Source organism: Manis javanica, chromosome 13 (genome assembly GCF_040802235.1).
Source record: "Manis javanica isolate MJ-LG chromosome 13, MJ_LKY, whole genome shotgun sequence".
In the NCBI taxonomy this organism is placed as follows: domain Eukaryota; kingdom Metazoa; phylum Chordata; class Mammalia; order Pholidota; family Manidae; genus Manis; species Manis javanica.
In genome coordinates this window covers 79803879-79827814 of record NC_133168.1, presented here as the reverse complement: position 1 = coordinate 79827814, position 23936 = coordinate 79803879, and the positions used below count along the sequence as shown (strand labels likewise).

The following is a 23936-nucleotide window of genomic DNA, read 5'->3' as shown; positions in this document are numbered from 1 at the left end:
TGAATTTACTTTTGTATATGGGGTTAGACAATGGTCCAGTTTCATTCTCCTACATGTAGCTGTCCAGTTTTGCCAGCACCATCTGTTGAAGAGACTGTCATTTCGCCATTGTATGTCCATGGCTCCTTTATCAAATATTAATTGACCATATATGTTTGGGTTAATGTCTGGAGTCTCTAGTCTGTTCCACTGGTCTGTGGCTCTGTTCTTGTGCCAGTACCAAATTGTCTTGATTACTATGGCTTTATAGTAGAGCTTGAAGTTGGGGAGTGAGATCCCCCCTACTTTATTCTTCTTTCTCAGGATTGCTTGGGCTATTCGGGGTCTTTGGTGTTTCCATATGAATTTTTGAATTATTTGTTCCAGTTCATTGAAGAATGTTGCTGGTAGTTTCATAGGGATTGCATCAAATCTGTATATTGCTTTGGGCAGGATGGCCATTTTGACGATATTAATTCTTCCTAGCCACGAGCATGGGATGAGTTTCCATCTGTTAGTGTCCTCTTTAATTTCTCTTAAGAGTGACTTGTAGTTTTCAGAATATAGGTCTTTCACTTCTTTGGTTAGGTTTATTCCTAGGTATTTTATTTTTTTTTGATGCAATTGTGAATGGAGTTGTTTTCCTGATTTCTCTTTCTATTGGCTCATTGTTAGTGTATAGGAAAGCCACAGATTTCTGTGTGTTGATTTTGTATCCTGCAACTTTGCTGTATTCCGATATCAGTTCTAGTAGTTTTGGGGTGGAGTCTTTAGGGTTTTTTATGTATAGTATCATGTCATCTGCAAATAGTGACAGTTTAACTTCTTCTTTACCAATCTGGATTCCTTGTAATTCTTTGTTTTGTCAGATTGCTGTGGCTAGGACCTCCAGTACTATGTTAAATAACAGTGGGGAGAGAGGGCATCCCTGTCTTGTTCCCGATCTCAGAGGAAAAGCTTTCAGCTTCTTGCTGTTCAGTATAATGTTGACTGTGGGTTTATCATATATGGCCTTTATTATGTTGAGGTACTTGCCCTGTATTCCCATTTGCTGAGAGTTTTTATCATGAATGGATGTTGAACTTTGTCAAATGCTTTTTCAGCGTCTATGGAGATGATCATGTGGTTTTTGTCTTTCCTTTTGTTGATGTGGTGGATGATGTTGATGGACTTTCAAATGTTGTACCATCCTTGCATCCCTGGGATGAATCCCACTTGGTCATCGTGTATGATCCTTTTGATGTATTTTTGAATTTGGTTTGGTAATATTTTGTTGAGTATTTTTGCATCTACGTTCATCAGGGATATTGGTCTGTAGTTTTCTTTTTTGGTGGGGTCTTTGCCTGGTTTTGGTATTAGGGTGATGTTAGCTTCATAGAATGAGTTTGGGAGTATCTCCTCCTCTTGTATTTTTTGGAAAACTTTAAGGAGAATGGGTATTATGTCTTCCCTGTATGTCTGATAAAATTCTGAGGTGAATCCATCTGGCCTGGGGGTTTTGTTCTTTGGTAGTTTTTTGATTACCGCTTCAATTTCATTGCTGGTAAGTGGTCTGTTTAGATTTTCTGTTTCTTTCTGGGTCAGTCTTGGAAGGTTGTATTTTTCTAGGAAGTTGTCCATTTCTCCTAGGTTTCCCAGCTTGTTAGCATATAGGTTTTCACAGTACTCACTAATAATTCTTTGTATTTCTGTGGGGTCCGTCATGATTTTTCCTTTCTCATTTCTGATACTGTTGATTTGTGTTGACTCTCTTTTCCATTTAATAAGTCTGGCTAGAGGCTTATCTATTTTGCTTATTTTCTCAAAGAACCAGCTCTTGGTTTCATTGATTTTTGCTATTGTTTTATTCTTCTCAATTTTATTTATTTCTTCTCTGATCTTTATTATGTCCCTCTTTCTGCTGACCTTAGGCCTCATTTGTTCTTCTTTTTCCAATTTCGATAATTGTGACATTAGACCATTTATTTGGGATTGTTCTTCCTTTTTTAAATATGCCTGGATTGCTATATACTTTCCTCTTAAGACTGCTTTTGCTGTGTCCCACAGTAGTTGGGGCTTTGTGTTGTTGTTGTTGTTTGTTTCCATATATTGCAGGATCTCCATTTTGATGTGGTCATTGATCCATTGATTATTTAGGAGCATGTTGTTAAGCCTCCGTGTGTTTGTGAGCCTTTTTCTTTCTTTGTAGTTTATTTCTAGTTTTATGCCTTTGTGGTCTGAAAAGTTGGTTTATAGGATTTCAATCTTTTGGAATTTACTGAGGCTCTTTTTGTGGCCTAGTATGTGGTCTATTCTGGAGAATGTTCCATGTGCACTTGAGAAGAATGTGTATCCTGTTGCTTTTGGATGTAGAGTTCTATAGATGTCTATTAGATCCATCTGTTCTAGTGTGTTGTTCAGTGCCTCTGTGTCCTTACTTATTTTCTGTCTGGTGGATCTGTCCTTTGGAGTGAGTGGTATGTTGTAGTCTCCTAGAATGTATGCATTGCATTCTATTTCCTCCTTTAGTTCTGTTAGTATTTGTTTCAGGTATGTTGGTGCTCCTGTATTGGGTGCATATATATTTATAATGCTTATATCCTCTTGTTGGACTGAGCCCTTTATCATTATGTAGTGTCCTTCTTTGTCTTTTGTTACTTTCTTTATTTTGAAGTCTGTTTTGTCTGATACCAGAATTGCAACACCTGCTTTCTTCTCTCTGTTGTTTGCATGAAATGTCTTTTTCTATCTCTTGACTTTAAGTCTGTGCATGTCTTTGGGTTTGAGGTGAGTCTCTTGTAAGCAGCATATGGATGGATCTTGCTTTTTTATCCATTCTATTACTCTGTGTCTTTTGATTGGTGCATTCAGTCCATTTACATTTAGGGTGATTATTGAGACGTATGAACTTATTGCCATTGCAGGCTTTAAGTTTGTGGTTACCAAAGGTTCAGGGTTAGCTTCTTTACTATTTTACTGTCTAACTTAACTCGCTTGTTGAGCTATTATAAACGTGGTCTAATGATTCTTTATTTCTCTCCCTTCTTATTTCTCCTCCTCCCTTCTTCATATGTTGGGTGTTTTGTTCTGTGTTCTTTTTAGGAGTGCTCCCATCTAGAGCAGTCCCTGTAGGATGCCCTGTAGAGGTGGTTTGTGGGAGGCAAATTCCCTCAACTTTTGCTTGTCTGGGAATTGTTTAATCCCTCCTTCATATTTAAATGATATTCGTGCTGGATACAGTAGTCTTGGTTCGAGGCCCTTCTGTTTCATTGCATTAAGTATATCATGCCATTCTCTTCTGGCCTGTAGGGTTTCTGTTGAGAAGTCTGATGATAGCCTGATGGATTTTCCTTTGTAGGTAACCTTTTTTTTCTCTCTGGCTGCCTTTAATACTTTGTCCTTGTCTTTGATCTTTGCCATTTTAATTATTATGTGTCTTGGTGTTTCCCTCCTTGGATCCCTTGTCATGGGAGTTCTGTGTACCTCTGTGGACTGAGACGCCATTTCTTCCCCTAGTTTGGGGAAGTTTTCAGCAATTATTTCTTCAAAGACACTTTCTATCCCTTTTTCTCTCTCTTCTTCTTCTGGTACCCCTATGATGCGGATATTGTTCCGTTTCGATTGGTCACTCAGCTCTCTTAGAATTCTTTCATTCCTGGAGATCCTTTTATCTCTCTCTGCATCAGCTTCTCTGCGTTCCTGTTCTCTGTTTTCTAGTCCATTAATGGTCTCTTGTATCTCGTCCATTCTGTTTTGAAGTCCTTCCAGAGCTTGTTTTATTTCTGTATTCTCCTTCCTTAGTTCTTCCATATTTCTCTGCAAGTCCATCAGCATGGTTATGACTTTTGTTTTGAATTCTTTTTCAGGAAGACTGGTTAAATCTATCTCCCCAGGTTCCTTCTCAGGGGAAAATGTAGCAGATGCTGAAGCTGTCTGGGTTAGTCTTGTCTGGATCATATTTTTTGCCTTTTCATGTTGATGAGTGCTATTGACTGTCAACTGGGGGGGCCAAACTTTTCACTTGCTACTGGCCTTTCTTTACTGGGACAACTGCGACCCCTAGTGGCTTGTGTTGGGTAATTGCATGTAGACTGGGTCTTTGTGTCTTGCCTGGCCAATATGGAGGAATTTCCCTTTCGGTGGGTGTGGTCTGCCTTAGGCTGTTTCTCTGCTTTCGCAGCGCCCGGAGGGGTAATGGACCCGGGGGCTGTTTGGCTGTTTACCTCCATGAGCAGTCTCAGAGCTGTTGCCCAGGGGGTTAGTGCGCCCAGTTTTCCCTGTAATTTCCAGCCACTGAGCTGTGACCTGTGTTGTAGCCGTCCAGCTGTTATGTCCCTGTCCCTTTAAGACTTTCAAAAAGCACTCGCTTTTCTTTGTCACAGGGGCATCAGCTTCGGAACCCACTCAGAGGTCTTGCTGCCCTATTTCCCTAGTTTCCAGCCCTCCATGCATGCACTGTGTCTGCGCTCTGGTTTGGGTGGCTGGGGCTGGGTGTTTAGGAGTCCTGGGCTCCCTCTCCCTTCCGCCGGGAGCTGGGGGGAGGTGTGCTCGGGTCCCACCAGGCCGGGGGTTGTATCTTACCCCTTTCACCAGGCGCTGGGCTCTCGCATGTGTGGATGTAGTCTGGCTGTTGTCCTGTGTCTTCTGGTCTCTCTTTTAGGATTAGTTGTATTTGTTGTATTTTCAAGAATATATATGCTTTTGGGAGGAGATTCCCACTGTCTTACTCACGCCGCCATGTTGGCTCCACCTCGATGCTTCCTATTTTATAACAAGCATTTAATTTTCTAAATTCCCCTCTAAGCACTGTGTTGGGTATATTCTGCAAGTTTTGATATATTGTGTCTTCATTTAGCCTAAAATATTTTTAATGTATAAGATTTCTCTTACATCCCATAGGTTATTTAAATTTATGCTCTTTAGTTTTCATATACTCACAGATTTTGCAAATATATTTTTGCTTTTTATTTACAGTTAATTTCACTATGCTCTGAGGATATGCTTTGTATATTTTCTATTATTTTATTTATAGGGTTAGCTTATGGCCCAGAATATCATCTATGTTGGTGAATATTTCAACTTGAGGAAAATGTATTTTGCTGCTCTTGGGTGGGGACAGGTATAAATGTCAATAATGCCAAGTTCATTAATAGTATTTATAGAAAAAACATAGAAGAAAAGATTATTGAGCTTCTGTTTAGTATGATTTTCCTAAAAAGGACACAAAGAAACATAAATTATAGCTAAACCAAAATTATGAAAATTTACCCTTTAAAAGACATCATTAAAAATTATATCACAAATTGAGAGGAAATATTTGATGTCTTCATGAGTGTATCCATATATCAGAACTTATCAAAACAGCATTTTACATCTATGTAATTTATTGTACAAAAGTATTCTTCATTAAAACTGTGAAGACATAGATGAAATAAAGACATTTTGAGTCAAACAAAAGCTGAGAAATTTCCTGTCCAAAAACTCCTCTAGAAAGAAGTAGTAAAGGAAGTTCTTCAAGTTGGAAAAGAGACTCAAAATTATCTTAGAGGTAAGCACAGATATTCAGGAAGGAATGAGGAAGGACAGAAAGTGTAATTGTGAAAGTACAGTATTTCAGGGAAATATTTAAAGTACTAATTTAAACATCAGTTACTCAAGGATGCATATTGTAAGCTCTGTGGTAACTGCTAACCTAATAAAAGAATATTAATTAAAAATAGGCAAGAGAAAAATTGATGATAATAACTGACTTATCTGAAATAAAACAAGAAAGATGGAATAAAGAAAAACAGATGAGACAGAATCAAATGGAAAAGTGGTAGACTTTAGAGAATCATGTCAGTAGCAATTTTGAATATGAACAACTGAATACAATTAAAAGATAAAAATCATCTGTATCTAAAAAAAGAAAGGACCCAACAAAATGTAGTTTGCAGAGGCTAATTTTAAATAAATGGAGTCAGACAGGTTGAAAGTAAGTGGACGTAAAACAGGAGGCCTGGAATATTACCAAATAATACCAGAGAGAAATGGGGTATTTCATAAAGAAAACAGAAGATACAAAACTCAATTTCACGTGTGCCCAATAATATTGTTAAACAGGGATAAGAAAACTTCCTGTCATTAAAGGGAGAAGGGAAAACACCCACAAGCATGGCTGAGGATGTGAACACACCTGTCAGAGGATGGCTGAAGGAACAGACCGCCCCCAAAAAGGAAATGTGAAAACAGATGTGAAGGGCGCAGCTAAACTCCCTCAGTTGGCAGGGACAGAACAGGTCTTAACAGCAGTATGAACTCCTTTTTCAGGTGATCAATGAAAATGCATCAAAATTGGACTACAAAGTGTATATTGACAAATTATAAGTATGGAAATAAAGTCACACACAGTGCGTTTTCCTGCACAATGCCATCCCACGTGATGCAATAGGGACTTAACTAAAATAATTGCACATCACACGTGTGTATTCTTCATCTGTATACTAAATAGAATGGAAATGAGAAAATATTTTGCATTGAAAGAATGAAAATACGGCATATCAAAACTTGGGGGATGCAGCTAAGCAGGGCTTAGAGAAAATTCTATAGCTGTTAAGTGCATATATTTAATAAGAAGAAAAGCTTATAATAAGAGCTAAACTTCCAGCCCCAGAAGCTAGGAAAAGAACAATAAATTAAACTCAAAGGTGGGATGAAAGAAATTATAAAATAACATGAGAAATTAAGAATTTTCTGTATGGGCAGGTATGAGTTTGATTTTTTAATGCCAAATTTTTTCTGATTATAGAGCAACAAAATTATTTTTTTCACTCACAGACTTAACACGTTACAGGCGTTGGTGAAGCTCTGGGCAGAATACCGAGTGAGCTGTCTAGCTGGGGAATTAGAACTAACACGTTAAAAATTCAATGAAAGCAAAAGAGAACCACCATTTCAGCGATAAAATAGCTTTCAGAAGGCTAAATATGAAACAAAAGGTTGCATCATGAATCATGGGCCTCCAGAGGAAGGCTGGTGTGACACGGGGTCAAGGCTGCGGTGTGGCCCCGGGTCACTGGGGAGGCCCCCTCTGAGCATCGGGGACCCGGGGGCGCAGGTGGGATGCCTCCACCAGGAGCCGTGGGCTCCTCCTCATTCATACCAGCGAGCGCCCGTTGCTCTTCCTTCCACTGCCACCCGACTCCAGGATGGGAAGGTAGAAATCGTGTTGCCACTTTATAGATGAAGAGATGCATTTAAACAGCAAGGTGGCTATGGTCAGCGCCCATGGGTAGCATCACGGTGCTTTCCGGCGGGGGCCTGCCCGTGTCTAACGTGGGCACTGAGGGTTCAGAAGAGCCTGGAGGGCCACAGGCTGGAGCGTTTGCAGGCGACTGGAAAAGGTCAGCCGGCTCTGGAGGGGGGCCGGTGGCCCTGGGGGCAGGGGCCGGCGGGAAGGGCCCGCACCTGGCACAGCACGGGACAGAAGGGCCGGGCAGGGCTCGCGTTCACAGCTGACACCCCAAGACATGCACGAACATCGTTTTCTTTTTAAAGCATCACTACTTAGGTAAAAACCTCAGGTTTTCACTACTACTCTCCACCAACTTCCTCCACAGGTGACAACTGGCAGTGCTGCCCTCCAGGACCCTGGGCTGCAGAGCGCAGCTCAGTGCCGGCCGCTTCATGCACAGCACTGCATCCGGGAAGGGCTTCTCCAGGCCGGACGGGGCGCCCGGGGCGGGGCCTGCAGTCTGCACCCCGGGCAGCCCGGCCTTCGTGAGCGTGTGAACCGGCCCTTGGCGGCGTGTCTGCAACAGGGGCGCCTGGGTGCATGGCGAGCCTCAGTCCCGCTCTCGCGCGGCAGCATGTCCTCCCTGGTCCCGGCTGGGGTGGGACGCACACCGTCCCGGGAGCCGGGCTGTACTGGGAGCAGCAGGCTGCCCAGCCCCGGCGCTGTTGTGAAACGCAAACCCTAGATTTGCACATGTTTTTCAACACAAAGTCATGGGAATGGAAGCTCCAACACCAAAACAAAGTTACATAAGAGAAATAATAAATTAAAGATGTCCAGTGGCTGGTGTGGCAGAAAAACAAGCTTGTGCAGGCTCACGTGGCTCGGGCTGCAGCCACACACGCCCCCGCCACGGAGTGTCTCGGGTGTGGAAGCACCCGCACTCCGGGACCTGGCAAATCACTGCTTGGGCATTCTGACGAGTTTAGATGAGCAGAGAGAACGAACTGTTTTAGTTTGTTTTCTCATATTTGGCTCGGCAAACAGAAGAGAAACGCTGGAAGCACTTTGCAGGCGAGCCTGCTGTCATTGGGGCAACGATACGAAGCTCTGCTGTCACAGCCTGCGTGACCGAGGGGCTCAGGCCGCGGCAGCACCCCCAGCCTGGCTCCTAAGCACTGTCTTGCCTTATCTCCTGGGCTCCCACATAAAGCACCTGAAGCTGCGTGGGGGTGGTGGGCACTCCAGTCTTAACGTTCATGAAGTGAGGTGGTAGCGACGGAAGCTCTTTCAGCCGCCGCCCGACCCCGCGGGCTCTTCCACCTGGGCAGTCTGCGCCCCTTGCAAAGCCTCTGCATATTTCTAAAAGGAAATAATAATAGGGCCTGCCTCACAGGGCTGTCCTGGGAACTCATGGACAAGGCACTAACCGTGCATGAGCAGTGAGGCCAGGTGGGTCTGTGTCGATCAGCCTCCTCACGGTGCCAGAGGAGTGCTGGGACCCTCCTCCCTAGCAGCTGCCCGGCCAGCCTCTGCAGCCACTCGCCTGGGTGGCCACAGGTCAGTTACTCACTCACCTGAGCTATTGTATCTTCTATGTGGGATGGGCCAGGACACAGGGAAGGCAGTGCTGGGGTGGGAAGGAGATGCTGCAACTTTGAACAAAATGATGAACACTTGGGAGTGAAGGTGTCCCTTGATCATCGTATTTAGAAAGCCCGGGAAGGGGCCCATGCGGAAACTGGATATTCAGGCAGAAAGGGCAGATGTAAGGCTCTGAGGCAAGCGCCTGCCTGGGGCTAAGCTAACAGGAAGGAGACCATGTGATCAGCTGGGAAGAACCAGGGATGGAGCCCAGAAGGACATGAGGTGCCCTAGCAAAGGAAAGAAAGCTGGCATGTTCAAAAAAGGCACATGAAAGTACGGTCAGATGGGAGGCAAAGCACCTATCCCTCGGTCCAAAGGGAGAAGGGGCCTGCACAGCTACCATCCCCACGAGCCCCTTGGCTTCTGGTGAGTCACTGGACGGGACTTCTGGTCATAGGCAGGAATAGGCCCTGCCCGCCCTGAGTCCAGGAGGAAGAGAGAGGACAACGTCCCACCTCCATCATCTCCCCATCCCTACCTCTGGTGTCTCTAACCACATTGACACGGAGGACAAGGGACCCTGTAGATGAGGTCATACAGTTTATAAAGCCCCTGGGCACACGACAGGTGACAGAGAGAGGAGAGTTGATAGGGAGGGACAAAAGACACTATCGTTTAGAAGCAAGAGAGGCCCCAGGGAGGGGCTAGGACAGAAGGCCTTGCAGCCCCTGGGGTGGATTTTTCTCCAATGGAAGGGAAGGCACAGGAACTTGAGTCGGGGCAGTGAGCGCATCCACTTAACACTCAGCAAGGTCATTCTGGCTGCTGGGCTGGAGAGGGAGAAGGGGAGGGAAGACAACGCAAGGAGGACATTTAGGGGGCTGTCCCAGAAGTGAAGTAAGAGGTCATTTTATCCAGAGGTTTCCAAGAAGGCTTGGGGAAGCTTGTTGTCAGCAATGAACGTATAATAGAGTCAGAATCCTGAAATGTTCTAATGGTGCATCAACTAGGTTTGCTGACGGATTGGATCTGAGTGGTGAGAGAAAGGGTGGAGTCAGTGACTCTGGGATTTTGACCTCAGCAGCTGGCAGGAAGGTGCCGTCATCACAAACGGGAGAGCTCTGTAGGGGCTGTTGGCTTGGTGTGGGGACTCGGGGCATGTGCATTTGAACCACTTCAATATCCAAGTAGAAAGTTTAATAAGAAAATTTTATATGAGCCTGTAGTTCAGGGAATTTGTTGTATTGACACAGGAATGTTGGAATAATGGTGAGATGGAAACTAATTCATAAAAGAGGGTGTGCACGTGTATTTGTGTGTGTGTGTGTGTGCCTAGCACACAGCATTCTGCAAATGATCGATATTGTTTGTATTCTTAATTCTTTTTTCCCTTTACTGTTCTGATTGAGGATTTATACACTGTCTCTTTGCTGACTTTTACCTTGAAATTGTGTATAACTACAGCTCAGACTGTAGCTTAAGCAGGACTTCTGATCTGGATGAGATGGTATAAACCTGTTTTTCCTGCTCTTATCAATAAGTACAGCTAGAAACCCTGAAAGTAATGCAAGAAGTGACAAAGGCCAGCTCTGAAAGGCAGCTGGGGAAGGTGACATGGCATGTGACCCCAGGTCCTGGGACATAGCATAGTGGGGGGCATCTTAAGTCCTCCCATCAAACTGAGGAGTTTCCAGACCCCAAAGCCAACAGCAGAACAAAGCCCAGGTGGGCTGGTCCTTCCCCAGGCCCTGACAGCACCCCTGGGACACCCCAGTGAGCTGGCACTATCCCTGCAGAAGGGCAAGACTCGGAGCCCTGCCGACACCTGGAGGCGAGGCAAGCACCTGCCTCCTTGTTGCCTAATAGTCCCCCGCTGCCCAGAGTACAGGACAGTCTCATGGCCCTGGCAGAGGGGACCCATGTGGCCTGGCCCAGGGGCCTCTAGGTCTCCTAGGCCCGAGGCTCTCGTGCCTCACCAAGGTCTCCAGGGGGGTCTGAGGGCAGCATGATGGGGTCCCACCACAGCAGGCGTCTGGGGGTCTGAGCATCTTCCCTGCCAGACATGCATGTGGCAAACATCTTCATTCCAAGAACCAGGAAAACCACAACTTAAATATCAAAAGACAATCAGTGGATGCCAAGATCAAGGTGAATCTGATTTGGGATTCATCTGACAAGGATTTTAAAGCAGCTGTCATAAAAAGAAATTGCTTCAACAATCCCTTACAAATTCTCTTGTAACTAATGAAAATACAGAAAATCTCAGGAAACGAGAGTTTACAGGCTGTTAGTCTCAATATCTGTTACTAAGCTTCACATATAAAACTTCATAGGTACCAGGAATTTTCTAAACTCCTTAGCAGCAAAGTTCTCCTTTCCTCTTTTTTAAGTGTAAAGTTTTGTAACTAATTTTTAAATATAAGAAATCAAGACTGGTGCACTCTGGTTTGAAGCGGGTGAAAAGACCCCCTTCTATCTATCCTTCCTGAGCTCTGTCTGGGGCACCCCCACCGTCCCTTCTAGGAGCTCAGGTCCTCATAGAGTGAGAAAATTACCTCAACTTGGTTTCATTCACATAGTGCTGAATTAGTGGATGTTTCAGAAAGTCATTCCAGAGTGAATGTGGTCAGCAGCAGTGGGACTGGGTCTGCGGAGTTAGTGACTGTCTTATTGTGACATGAACTCATGTGTGACAGACATTATGCAAGAATAAATAATTGTAGCTGAACATAAAAAATAAAATGAAGTCTCAAAAAAGAGGAGTTAAAAAACAGAACCTAAAGGAAATCACGTAACTGACAAAACAGAATGACAGAAATAAAACACCCACCAGATGTTTTCGATAGTCAAATGAGGATGACAGAAGTTGGAATCATTGGTCTGAAGGACAGATAAATAGAATTCGCTCAGTTTAACAGAGAAACAAAGAACTGAACAAAAAATGAGCAGCCTCAGGGACACTGGGACAACATCAGAAGCACCTGCACTTGTGCTCTGAGCCCCAGAAAAGACAGGCAGTGTGGAATGAGTATTCAAAGATGGGAAGATATTCCACATCTGAAAACAACAACAAACAAAACACACACACACACACACACACACACACACACATGCGAGATTCAAGAGACTGAGCAAAGTCTAAACAGAATAAACCCAAAGAAGCCCATGCACACCAAAGCACATAATTATTAAAATTCTGAAAACTAAAGACAAAAGAAACATCTTGAAAACAGCCAGAGAGAAACAACACATTGCTCACAGGAAAATGCCAGTTAAAAGGACAGTAGTATTCTCTAGAACAATGAGGCAAAAGGTAGGAGCACAAGACTGCTTTCCTTTCCTTCCCTCCTTCCTTTCTCCCCCCTCCTCCTCCCCTCCCTCCCCCTCCCTCCCCCACTCCCTTCTTTCTTCTTTTTCTTATTCTTCTTTGGAAGCACAACACTTTTTAAGTGCCAAAGGAGAACTGCTAACTTCAGATTCTACATCTGAAAAGGTTAACCTTGAAAAATTACATGGAAATAAAGGCATATTCAGATGAAGGGAATGTAGAAAAGACTTAATTTCCAGCATATCTATGCTTAAAGACTGGATACAGGAATATTTTCAGTCATAAAGATAATGATAAAAAGGATGAAAAAGATAAACCATGCAACAATTAATTAAAATAAGCCAAAGCAGTTACATTAATATTCAAAATATCTTTAGAGCAAAGAGAATTACTAGAGTTAAAGAGGGATATTACATAAATGATAGAAAGTTCAACCCAGCAGGAAGTCATAATGATCTAAAATATGTATGCACCAAACAGAGCCTCAAAATACAAGAATCCACAGTTAGAAGACAAAAATGTAGAGCATGGTAATCAAATGTACAACATGGTGACCATAGTTAATGTTACTGTAGTGCAAATAGTAAATATATTTGAAATTTGCTAAAAGAGTAGATTGTAAGCAATCTCACAATAAAAAGAAAAAAGGTAACTATGTGAGGTCATAGATCTGTTAATTACCCTGAGTGTGGCAATTCTTTCACAAAGTATGTGTACTTAAATCATCATATTATACACCTTAAATATATATAATTTTACTTTCTGATTTATCTCAAAAAAGCTGGAAAAATAGATTAAAAAGTCAACAACTGATACAGCTGAAAGAAGAAATGGACAAGTCCACAGTTATAGGGAGGGACTTCAACACTGCCCTCTTAGCAACTAATAGAACCAACAGAGAAACAGCTGATCTGAACAACATAATGAATCAACAGTATATGACTGACATATATAGAAAATTCCACCCCAAAAATAAAATACACAGTTTTAAAATACCCATAGAATGTTCACCAAAATAGACCATATCCTGGGCCATAAAACAAACCCCAACAAACTGAAAGTAGTGAAAGTCAAATAGGGTATATTACCTGATGTAATGGAAGCAAACTAGAAACAATAACTGAAAGTTGACAGGAAAATCTATAAATATGAGGTAATTAAGCAACAGCCTTCTGAATAACTGATGGGTTGTAAAGGAAGCCTCAAAAGAAAATGTTAAAAATAAATAGAACTGAATGAAAATGGACATACATTTCAAAGTAAGTGAGATGCAGCTAAAGCAGTGTTGAGGGGAAATTTTATAACACGATTTCTTATATTGAAAAAGAGTGATATTCCCAAAGCAGTTATCTAAGTTCCTACCTCAGTAAAGCAGAAAAAGAACAAAATAAATCAAAGACAAATGGATGACATGAAATAATAAGGAAAGAAAACCAATGAAACTGAAAAGAGAAATTCAATACAAGAATTCCATAAAGCCAAAAGCCAGTTCTTTTTAAGAATCAATAAAATTTATGAACTCTAGCAAGACTGACATAAAAAGACAGAAGACATCAATTAGCAACATGGAGAATAAAACTACAACACTACAGATCCTACAGCCACTGAAGGGAAAATATGGGAATACAACAAACAATTTGTGCTCATAAAGTTAACAGCTTAGACTAAGGCAACCTACTCTTTGAAAACCACGAACTACCAAATCAGAGCAAAGATGAAGTGCACCATCCGAGTAGTCCTGTGACCACTGGGACTTTGAATTTGTAACTGGAAATCTCTGCAGAAAGAAACTCCAGGCTTAGATGATGTCATTGGAGGATTGTACAAACCATTAAAGAAGAATTAGCACCCTTTCTACACAACTTCTTCTAGAAAGTAAAAGAGAGGGGAATACTTCCTAATGTGTTTTATAAGACCAGATTTATCCTCATACTAAAAATAGAAGACAACAAAAAAGAAAACAATACCTTAAGCTTTATCAGGAGGAGTGGTGGCGCTTGGCATCAAAATGTTTTAACCGCCATCACCTCTCCCAATTTATGTTCAATTGTTTCTGTGCATTTTGGTTATTTATTGTCCTTAACCCCAAGAGAAATTATTACTCTATTATTGTCCTTTTCACCATTACGCTTGTTCACGTTTATGCGCAGTTAACATTCTTTTCCTCTTCACTCCTTTTTCCATTTCATACCCTCATTCCAGGATTACTGTCTCCTTCCTGAAGTACACCATTTGGAGAAATTTTCAATCATATTTTACTGGGAGACGACTCCTCTTATTGTTTCTGAAATGTCTTTATGTCACTCTTATTCTTGAGATGAATTTGGTGGATGCCCCATTCTCAGCTGGGAATTCTATTCTCTCGGCACTTCAAAATTTTACTCTTCTGTCTCCTAATTGTCATTGTTTCTATTCAGAATTTTTCTGATAGTCTAGTTGTTATTTCATTAAATATGTCCTCTTGTCTTTATAGCTGTTTTTAAGATCTTTGTGCTTGGATTGTAGCTTTATTGTAATATATCTAGGGGTGGGTTTCTTTTTCTATTGTTATAGTTGGTATATATGCAGCTATTTGTTCTCCCAAAATATTGCTTTGCTCCATTCCCTTCATTCTTTCCTATGGGACTCAGTTTGGACATATATTAGGATTCTTCGCTGTATTTTTCGTATGTTTGCTCCTCTCTCTCACATTTGCCATCTCACTGTATCTTTGCACCCTCATGTAATTTCCTTAGAGCAATCTTATATTTTAGTAAGCTCTCATCATCCATTTTAATTAACTATTGAGTTTCTAATCGTAGTGGTTATATTTTTTATGCCTACAAGTTCTATATTTTTAATTTTGCCTGGTTATTTTTTATAAGCTTTTCTCCTTGATCTCAGTGCTGTTTTGGTTTCTGTGACTGACTTTCATGGTGGTGTTTTTTTCCATGTTTTTGGTAATTTTGTGAGTTCATATGTGGTTCATCCTAATACACAAATACACTAACTGGGCTGACGAAAGCCTCTCCTTCAGAGAAGATTTGCACTTGCCCCTGTTAGGGGCTGGGGGCACTGCTGGGTTAGGAATGCTCTTGGAGGTTCAAAGCTTAGTGTAAGACCCACGCTTACCCCTTAGAGCCGACCCGTCACATTGCCGTCGACCGAGGGCAGCCCCAGCTCCGTGTATCGGAAAGTGGCTGGCCACGTCTGCTTCAGGCGTAGCTTGCACCCTCTGTGTTACTGATGTTTAGTTTCCAAGGCCCAAGTGCCACAGCTATAAGAGCTCCCTAAAAAAGATAGCAGCCATTCTTCTGGAAAATCTGGAAGCTGGAAGACTGGTGGAGGGGGCCACGCTCTGTCTTCTGCAGTTCTGGGTGCAGTGAGGACAGCTTCAGGATCTTGAGGGGAGAACTGGGGTGTTTGTTCTATGTGGAGTCAATCATAAATGTGCATGCCATAGATATTTCCCTATCTCTTTTGTTAGTGATAAATAGTGAATAAGTGGCTTTGTTAAAACATAACACATTTGTTGGGAATAAAATAACATTTTTAGAATCCCTGACAAGTTTCTGAGGAGCATTACAAAGACCACATGAAGCCGTTTCAAGTGTTCAAGTCAGTGATCCTTGCACGCCTTGGTTCTAAGTAATGACACATGTCGCCTGTGTCCACTTGTAGTTTGAAAACACTTACTGTGAGCCGAGAAGCCTGCTGAAAGATGGAGAAAACCAGATGGTTTTTATTTATATGACTACGCGAAAACAAACTAGAATAGTTTTTTTTTTTGTCATTTGGATATTCACTTGCGTCTCTTTCCAACTATTCCTAATGACAATTTTATGACTCATGAGTCAGTTAATGACAGACTTTGCATCTGGGTCTTGCAAAACAAGAGGGACCCTGTGTACCTTCAAAAGGGGAATTCAGTTCATCCATCTCCTTTGTGTAAGGATAAGCCTTCTTGGTACTTCCTACCCCGTCCTTTCTGGAAGGGACCAGTGTGAGGACTGATTTGGTTCGTGCGACATTCCCACTAAGCAGGGGCTCTGAAATCAGTCTCTGGAACCAACACGGGCAGCACAGGGGTGGTCCTGCCATGGGAGTCACACAGCTGAGCGCATCTAGAAGAGAGACGGGTGAGCCTGCTCAGAGCCCTCTTGAAAGAGTCTGGGCGCCTCCTGGGAGAGAACTGACCAGAGGAAGTAAGGCCAGGGGATAACAGAGCTGCGGGGAGCAGGTGTGGGTGGCTGGGATGGGTGGCTCCCTGGTGGAAATGCCCCGTCACCCTCTTTCTCTGTCTGCCTGCCTGAGTGGGACCCACGCACGCCTCTGAGGGAGCAGACGTGCCTCACCATCAAGCACAGGCAGCTGTGGTAGAAATGTGTTCTCGCAGATGTCAGAGCCGCACCAGGATGTCCCCTTACAGCTGGCTCCCGACCCTCCCAGAAATCCAGCCATCGCCCCAAAGCGGGAAGGTCACTTGCATCTTATCAGCAGGACAGCACGTGGGGAGAGATGACCCCGATGCCCTCCTGAGGGGCAGAGAAAGGTGCTTCTACCCCCGCCGACACCCAGCGTGTGACAGGGGCAGCGCCATCGCGCGGCCGGGAGCAGGTCGGCAGACGTCCTGGGAAGGGCAGGGAAGGCGGATTTCAGGCTCTGCCGCCGTATGGTTTGCTCGCGAGTACTCGGCTCTGCTGCTGCGGGTGGAAGGCAGCCATAGACACCCTGCCAGCTGGCGGTATGGCCGTGCGCCAGAGTTCACAGGGACGCTCGGCAGGGTGCCTCGATGCCCGCAGGCTGCAGCGGGCTGACCCCTGGCCTGGCGGACAGAGTCCAGAGCCTCCCTGCTTGGGCTGGTTAACACTGCCCCCAGCGGGTGACTTCGCCAAGCGCCCCGTCTGTAGGTCCTGCAGGGGTGGTGAACCGTGGGGTCCTGTCCCTCACTGTTCCTGAGATCTTAAGGGGTTCACTTTGACTTCTCTGTACTCAGTTTTCTTGACTGCATAATCGACATAATAAGATGAGTGCTGCAGCTCTCAAACTTTTTTATGGGTAAAAACTTAATTGGAGGATTTAATACTGTGCCTGGTATGGAGCTGTTATTATTGTTGTCCTAAAGAACAGCAGGGAGGAGGAAGGAGAGAAGGTGAGCAAAGGTCGCGTGCTCGAGTTTTCTTCTGGCTTGAAGAGAACACATCTGGGTGCTGGTCTGGGTGGAGAGGCAGGGAGTGGTTTGTGACCCGCCGGGTACCCGGATAGCCGTCCCAGCCAGCAGACAGGGCCGGTGTCCTTCTTGGCCCCGAGAACGTGTAGCAGATGCTCTCGAGTCTCTCTGGGGTCATGCAGCAGTGACACTACAGTCGAGAGAAACAGCCTCTCCTGTCTGCAGCCATGACTGAGCCAGAGGACAAGCTGACCAGGTGGCATAGTTCAGGGGTTTCTTGCTGGGCTGAGGTGCCAGGTGGATGAGACAGGCTGAAAGCTGGCGGGATATACAGCCAGTAAGAGCCGAAGGTGTGTGCAGTCAGTGAAAGTCCCCAACAGGCCCTGAGCACCACTGGAGCTAAGAGGCCCTCCAGCGCCTTCACAGCAAACAGCAGCAGAGCAGAGGAGAGGCGGATGCACGCAGCCCGGAGCAGCCGGGAGCCACTGGGGCGGCACAGGGGGGAGGGACGCCTGTGCATCCCCGTGGCTCTGCAAACAAACTACTCAGGTCCCCTAAGAAGGCCACTTTATAGCGCTGGATCCCACTTTAAGGACTAGGCTTCATTTCCTTTCTAACCCCTTGTGGAAGGCTTGTTGTGAAGGGGGAAGTAGCCTATTAATGGGGCTGTGACTCTAGCTCACCACTTGCACTGACACTTCTGCAAGTTTGGGGTACAGGTGGCACAGCTCTGGGACATCACAGAGATTGAGTGACCCTGAGGGGGCAGGGAGAAAGGTTTCCACTCTAACAAGTGGAACACAACCAACTTCAGCTCTGGCATCAAGGGCTTTTGAGCTACGCTCTGCAGGGAGAGGCCTGTGGTGCAGACACAGACAGCCTTGCTCAGAAACACGGCCTGAAGTCATGGTGGCATTCATGACGGTGTCTAAACAAACTGTCTCTATACATACATAGACAGGCATTTTTACAAGATTCCTTAAAGTTCAGTCAGATTTGTGTTTGCATTGTTAACGTGACCATATCCACAGGTTAGTAGGATGTCACATGTTATTCTGATGCACAACTGTGTGATTATATACATGGTGTGTGTGTGTGTGTGTGTGATTATATACATGGTATGTGTGTGCGTGTGTGTGTGATTATATACATGGTGTGTGGATGTGTGTGTGCTCATAAGAGAGGGAGAGACAGAGAGGCATTTGGCATAGAATCCTTATTTTAAAAAAATAAAAAAGTAATTGGAAGCTCAAGATGAATAACAGACCAGAAACCTCGTCGGTGCCGGGTGGGGAACGTGCAGCCCCCTCGCTCTGACTTGTCCCCGCCCCTTCTGTGGTTCCCAAGGGACCGCGCCCAGTGTGGAGGGAACCGTCACTCCAGTGTGATGCTCACCCTGCACGGGGCAGTGATGAGCCGTGGTCCCTGGGTCACATGACCATGTCCACACCACTGCACACCGTGGGTCAGCCCGGAGCTCTGGCCCTGGCAGAGAGGGACTCCTCCATGACATGGGGTTTAAACGGCCATTTCTGTGACCCCAAACACAGGACAAGTCTGCAGAGAGAACTCACCAGGGACAGCGCCCCGGCCACAGAGGCCACAGAGGAAAGTGGGACCAGCACAGAGCCGCGGCCTCGGAGACCCTGTGGCCCAGGGAGGCTGCCCCAGAAGCCGTGGGAAAGCCACCCTCGGAGTGGTGTGGGGACAGCAGCCGGGAACTTTGTAAAGTGCAGTGAGAGACTTGGGCTGAAATGATCAAAACTGCTGTATGTGCCATGTCAGGTCCTGGAGGAGAACCAGGTTTACCAGGCACACTTACAGGCCATGCGAACATGAGCCGTGTACATGCTATCCGACATGCTAGGGCCTGGGGATAGCACTCATCACATTGGCTGGAGCTGGGCAAGGCCTCAGGCAAAGAAACCTGCACGTTATTCTCGAGCGACCTAGGCCCATTGGATTATCTCCAGTTCTTACCAATATGTTTTTAATTGGAAAATGTTTAAGTGGAAGAAGTATGAAGGTAAGTAGCACTTCTACTGTTTATTTTAATGGGGTCCACCTAGGTGGGGGCTGCATCAAGATCAACTCCATTACACGTCATTGCAAAATCAAAAGGAGTAAGCGTGACACGAGACTTAAGGAAAATAGCACGTGCCAAATAAATAAATGCAGGAAGGATATGCGAGTATTGGTGACAATGGAAGATGAAAGTGAACACGCACACCTACACATTTCAATGCGAATTAATGACCTCGTGTTCTGCCCAGGACGCCCTGCTGGCCAGCCACCCACAGCCCGGGGAGACAGAAGGCACCCCGCCTCTCCCAGAGGAGTCAGGATCTGCCCTGCAGCCTGATGTGGGACACTTCCATTCCCGGAAGGCCAGACGTCCCTAAGTTCCTATAAAATGTTAATTGTACTAACTAAATATAATTTGCATTTCCTATACTCCTGGATGTTAGAGTCCCACAGGCCCGGAGCCACTGCTTCTAACAGATCTCTTACACCCACTAAAATAGCTTTAACTGGGGGCCAGCGTGCTGCAGATCTCATGTCGTTCCATATTGGAAAACATTCAGCTTTACGTTTTCCAAACGTCTACACTTCAGTTCAGCTCTGCAGCCTCCTGTTAGGATCTGTCTTGTGACCGCAGGGTGGGGCCTGGCTGGGGCGCTGGGAAGCTGCAGACCTTTGGAGCCCACAGCCCATTGGGTAAAACTCACATTAACCACATTGTCAGTGCCCAGGTGACCCACTGGACTGCTGATGGCTGGCAAGAAGCTCTCAGCGCTGTGGCGGTGCCGGCTCCCCATTCCCAGCTGAGCCCTCCAGGGCTCCTCCAGCCTCGGCCCTCCCTGACCCCAGAGTGCCATCTGGAGCCCCGGCAGAACACCCCCGGGACAAGCAGGATGTTTGTGGCAGTATGCTCTGCCCTCCAGTGTGTGATGCCCTGGACAGCTGGCAATGGGTCGGATCCAAGAAACCAGCAGCAGTGTCTCTCCTGCCCGTATCTGGAGTAAGCTGCCCACAGAAAAATAAGTTCTGACCCTTGTGTCAGCATGGGGCCATGGCCAAGTGCTCCATCCCTGAGCACAGCATGCTCTCTTTACACGAGACACCCAGGGGGGCAGAACCACAGGAGGTGCCCAGGGCAGGAGGAGGGGGATGAGGATGAGGGGCTCTCCCGGGCTGGTGGGATTGCTCTGGAATCCATCACTGTGGTGGCTGCACAATGTGTCAATGCATGGAAAGCCAACTGTACACTTTCAGTGGGTGAGTTTTATGGACTGAATTATAGCCAGTAAAACTGACAACAATCTTTAGAAAAGAATTACAATGATTTTGACTGATACTCTTATTTGTTCTTAGTATGGATGTTAAGAAAAGAAAAAAACGTTTTGGAAGGTGTGTTAGCCTTAGTGAGAGTTAAGACCTCTAACCCTATAAACCATGCAGACATCCTGAAAGGAAGAGAAATGTGAGACTTTCCTAAATATACGCCATGTCCTTTAAATATGCTGTGCTCACTGTACATTGTTGGGGCAAATCATACTACTTACAATATGCCCACATATAGCACATATAATTATATATATGTTTTATGTGTGTCAGAATATATAATGCATTCATATGTTCATACATATAAGAATATATATACTATAAATGTTTTTATATACTATTGATATATATGTGTATAGATACATTTTAAGTATTTAAATAAATGAGGAAATCATATCTTTGGTTTATTTAACACGGAATCTCTACTTTTTTAAACAGCTTCTTCAAGGATTTCAAAGCTCTCCTTTTTACAGATTTCTTTTCGGTGCCACTTTATTCCCATTAGCCCTCTGCAGGTGTCCTGGCTTCCAGGGGAGGAGCCTTTTACATTAGTCAGACTCTAGATCAAAGCCCCCCTCTCTCCTTCCACACTCCTGGAGTGGCAGGGGGGCCCTGGGTGGCTGGGGCTCCCCGTGATCATGCAAGCAGAAACAGTGGGATGGAAACGGGGAGGATGTGTGGCCTGGCAGTTCTGCCTGCGGGCTGCTCCCCACTCTCCTCGGGGCCTCATGGTGCCATGGGCCTCTGTGGCATCCCGTGTGCCTGGGAAGCAGGGTATTTGCATCACTGGGCAGTGGGTATCGAAGCGAAGCTGCAGCCCCATTACACCAGGTGGCTGAGCTCCGTTATCGTGGGGTGAGGGACGTTTCAGGGTGGCGCTTGGAGAGTACCTTCCTCTTGTGGGAAAGTGACCGCTGGTGACCCTGGTTTTTATTCCGTGACAAAACTGTCCAAGCATGCATACCCAAAAGAGCCGATCATGAGGGCCTTTTATAGGAAAGCATTCCCTGGGTGACCTAAGCTCAGCCAGAAGCGGGGGCGGCGTGCTGGGCCCAGACATCCCGTTCCCACAAGGCCAGCCCCCGGCTCTCCGAGGAGGAAAGGGCTCAGTGCACAGAAGTATGGCTTGAGACCCTTTACTGTTTCTGACCGTGGTAGCGTCCCCAGGCCTTCTTAACGGCCTATGGGGAACACCGAGGATTTGGGACAACAAAAGCAAGGAAAGAAACATCATTTTCTGAATGATATAAAACAAGACCATCTTTTGTGGCTGGAGGTTGCACAAAGTGCACACACGGGACCTCTTTCCCCCTGCGGGTTCCCCTTTTTCTCTACCCTCCCTCACGGAAGTGGTCGCCAGCTCTCTGGGATGTGTCTCCCCAGAGTCGGAAGCTTCAGGAGAACACGGAAGGCTTTGGAAGAGATTCAAAAGGAAGGGGATGGAATCTGAAAATTAGGTGAGTCTTTGAAAGAGCATCTCGGAAGTGCTTGGGGTGAAGAAGGGGCCCACACCCACCGTGTCTGCACAAGAGTCGGGGATGCTGCCTGTGCATGGGCAGAGGCCTAAGAAAGAGCTCACACTCAGCCCTGGCGTCCCAGCACAGACTGAGGAGCACGGAGCTGGAACACAGGGGGTCGCTGTGATGCCGCAGGCCAGCCAGCAGGGGCACACGGTCATCTGGGGAGCCAGCTCGGGATGCAGACTCCAGCTCCACCCCTGGGAGCGGAGCTGTGTAGCCTCAGAGGAGTTCCTCAGCCACTCTGTTCCTAAGCATCCCTATGCATAAAACTACTTCTCACTAAATGTGTCATGAGGATTGACTGAGTTAATATTCACAAAGACCTGGATCAGTGCCTGAGGCATGTATGGGTCATACACATATTTTCTGTATGTCCTGTCGGCACCTGGAAGCTTCTGAAATGAGGTGGACACCCAGGGTGTGGGTCTCAAGAATAAATGATCTTGGATTTGCCACACTTCTGGCAGAATTGTGGCTCAGAATTAGGAATGGGGTGGCATTTGAGGGAATAAGGGCTGTGATATTTCTTGCATGACTCACTCCCTGGACTAAGACTTATACACATGCAATATCATGGCACATGCAATGACTTCAAAGCTTTTAGATGAGCTCCAGGTTATGCAGTCTTTTAACCATTGTGTGTACATGTGTGCATAGTATGTGTGTATATGTGTGTGTGTGTATACATGAGCATGTGTGCATGAGGAAGGGTGTGTTCTCTCCCCAAAGAGAGAGAACCTGTGTTCCCCGGTAAACTAAGCTTTCCTCTTGAATGCTTTGGTCAGTATGAATTCACATGTGGATGTGTGGATTCTTGTTTCTTAACAAAAGTGTGAAGAATCTTGCTTTTCTGTGCCAGCAGTCAACAGAAAGCAGTGACTTAGTGGAGCTGGTATTGTCCCTGTGCTGGTGGCCACATGCTGGTCAAGATCGAATGTGTGTCCCAAGGACAGTGGAGAGGGTCCGGCCCCAGGAAGCTGGCACAGCAGAGGAGGAGGGCAGTGGCCGCAGCATCAGCAATGGTGTCCAGCTGAGGAGTGATGCCTTCACCATGTGTGTCCAAAACCATCTGGCCAGTTCCCGCCCTGCACAGTGGCCCCTACTTTATCAGGGACACTTGCATGTGGGGTGGGAGACGGCAGGACCAGGAGAGCCGTGGAGGTCACAGACAGTCCGGCTGGGTAGCTGGTCCCGGCAAAGCTCAAAGGCACAGGACTCCTGTTTCTGAGCTGAGTATATGGTGAGCCAGCTCCGATGCCTGCTGCAGAGGACAAGATCCAGATGTCTGGTTTCTTATGAAGCAAGTAACTATTCTTTTCTCATCTGGCTCACCATGTGTGAGCTGTATGTATGCATTTTTTAACTGTATTTAAAATATCCTGCTTCTTTGTAAAAAGAGTACAAAGTTGATACATTTAATCAATAAAGTTAATAGTGATCTTTCCACTTCAATTATGATAAAATTCAAATCTTATTATTTCTTCTTAACATGTAGATTGGCTTTACTAACTATCCTGTCCTATCTTACCATTTTGACTGAAATTATATTTACTTATTCTTGTAACCCATGCTAAATTAATCAAACGTGTAGAATCGAAAATATGCGCTGTAAGCTTTCCATCCATGCCATTCATAAAGGGGGATTCTGGCAGAGGGGCTTTCCTCCAGACCCCGTGCCCAGGTAAGGCCTTCTGCTTCCCCCAGAATGAGTCTGACGAAAGGACATATCTAAGAGTATTTACTGAACACTAACTATGAAGAGACCTTACTCTTTAAAAGCTTATCACACTATCTGGAAAAAGAAGAAGTAGTAGATGAAGGAAGTGTGAGAAAACC

General features: G+C 45.3%; 1 long non-coding RNA gene across 4 annotated transcripts; it reads left to right on the top strand.

The window, feature by feature from the left end:
- The first annotated feature begins 16012 nt into the window (after positions 1–16012).
- LOC140845524 (uncharacterized) lies at positions 16013–23541 on the top strand. Of its 4 annotated transcripts, XR_012124356.1 has the most exons (4): positions 16013–16270; positions 18786–19261; positions 19509–22037; positions 22963–23541. It is a non-coding gene; the product is annotated as an uncharacterized lncRNA (long non-coding RNA). The 4 variants fall into 4 exon arrangements; XR_012124357.1 differs by having other exon boundaries at positions 16013–16204; positions 18786–22037; XR_012124354.1 differs by having other exon boundaries at positions 18786–22037.
- Positions 23542–23936: the final 395 nt, after the last annotated feature.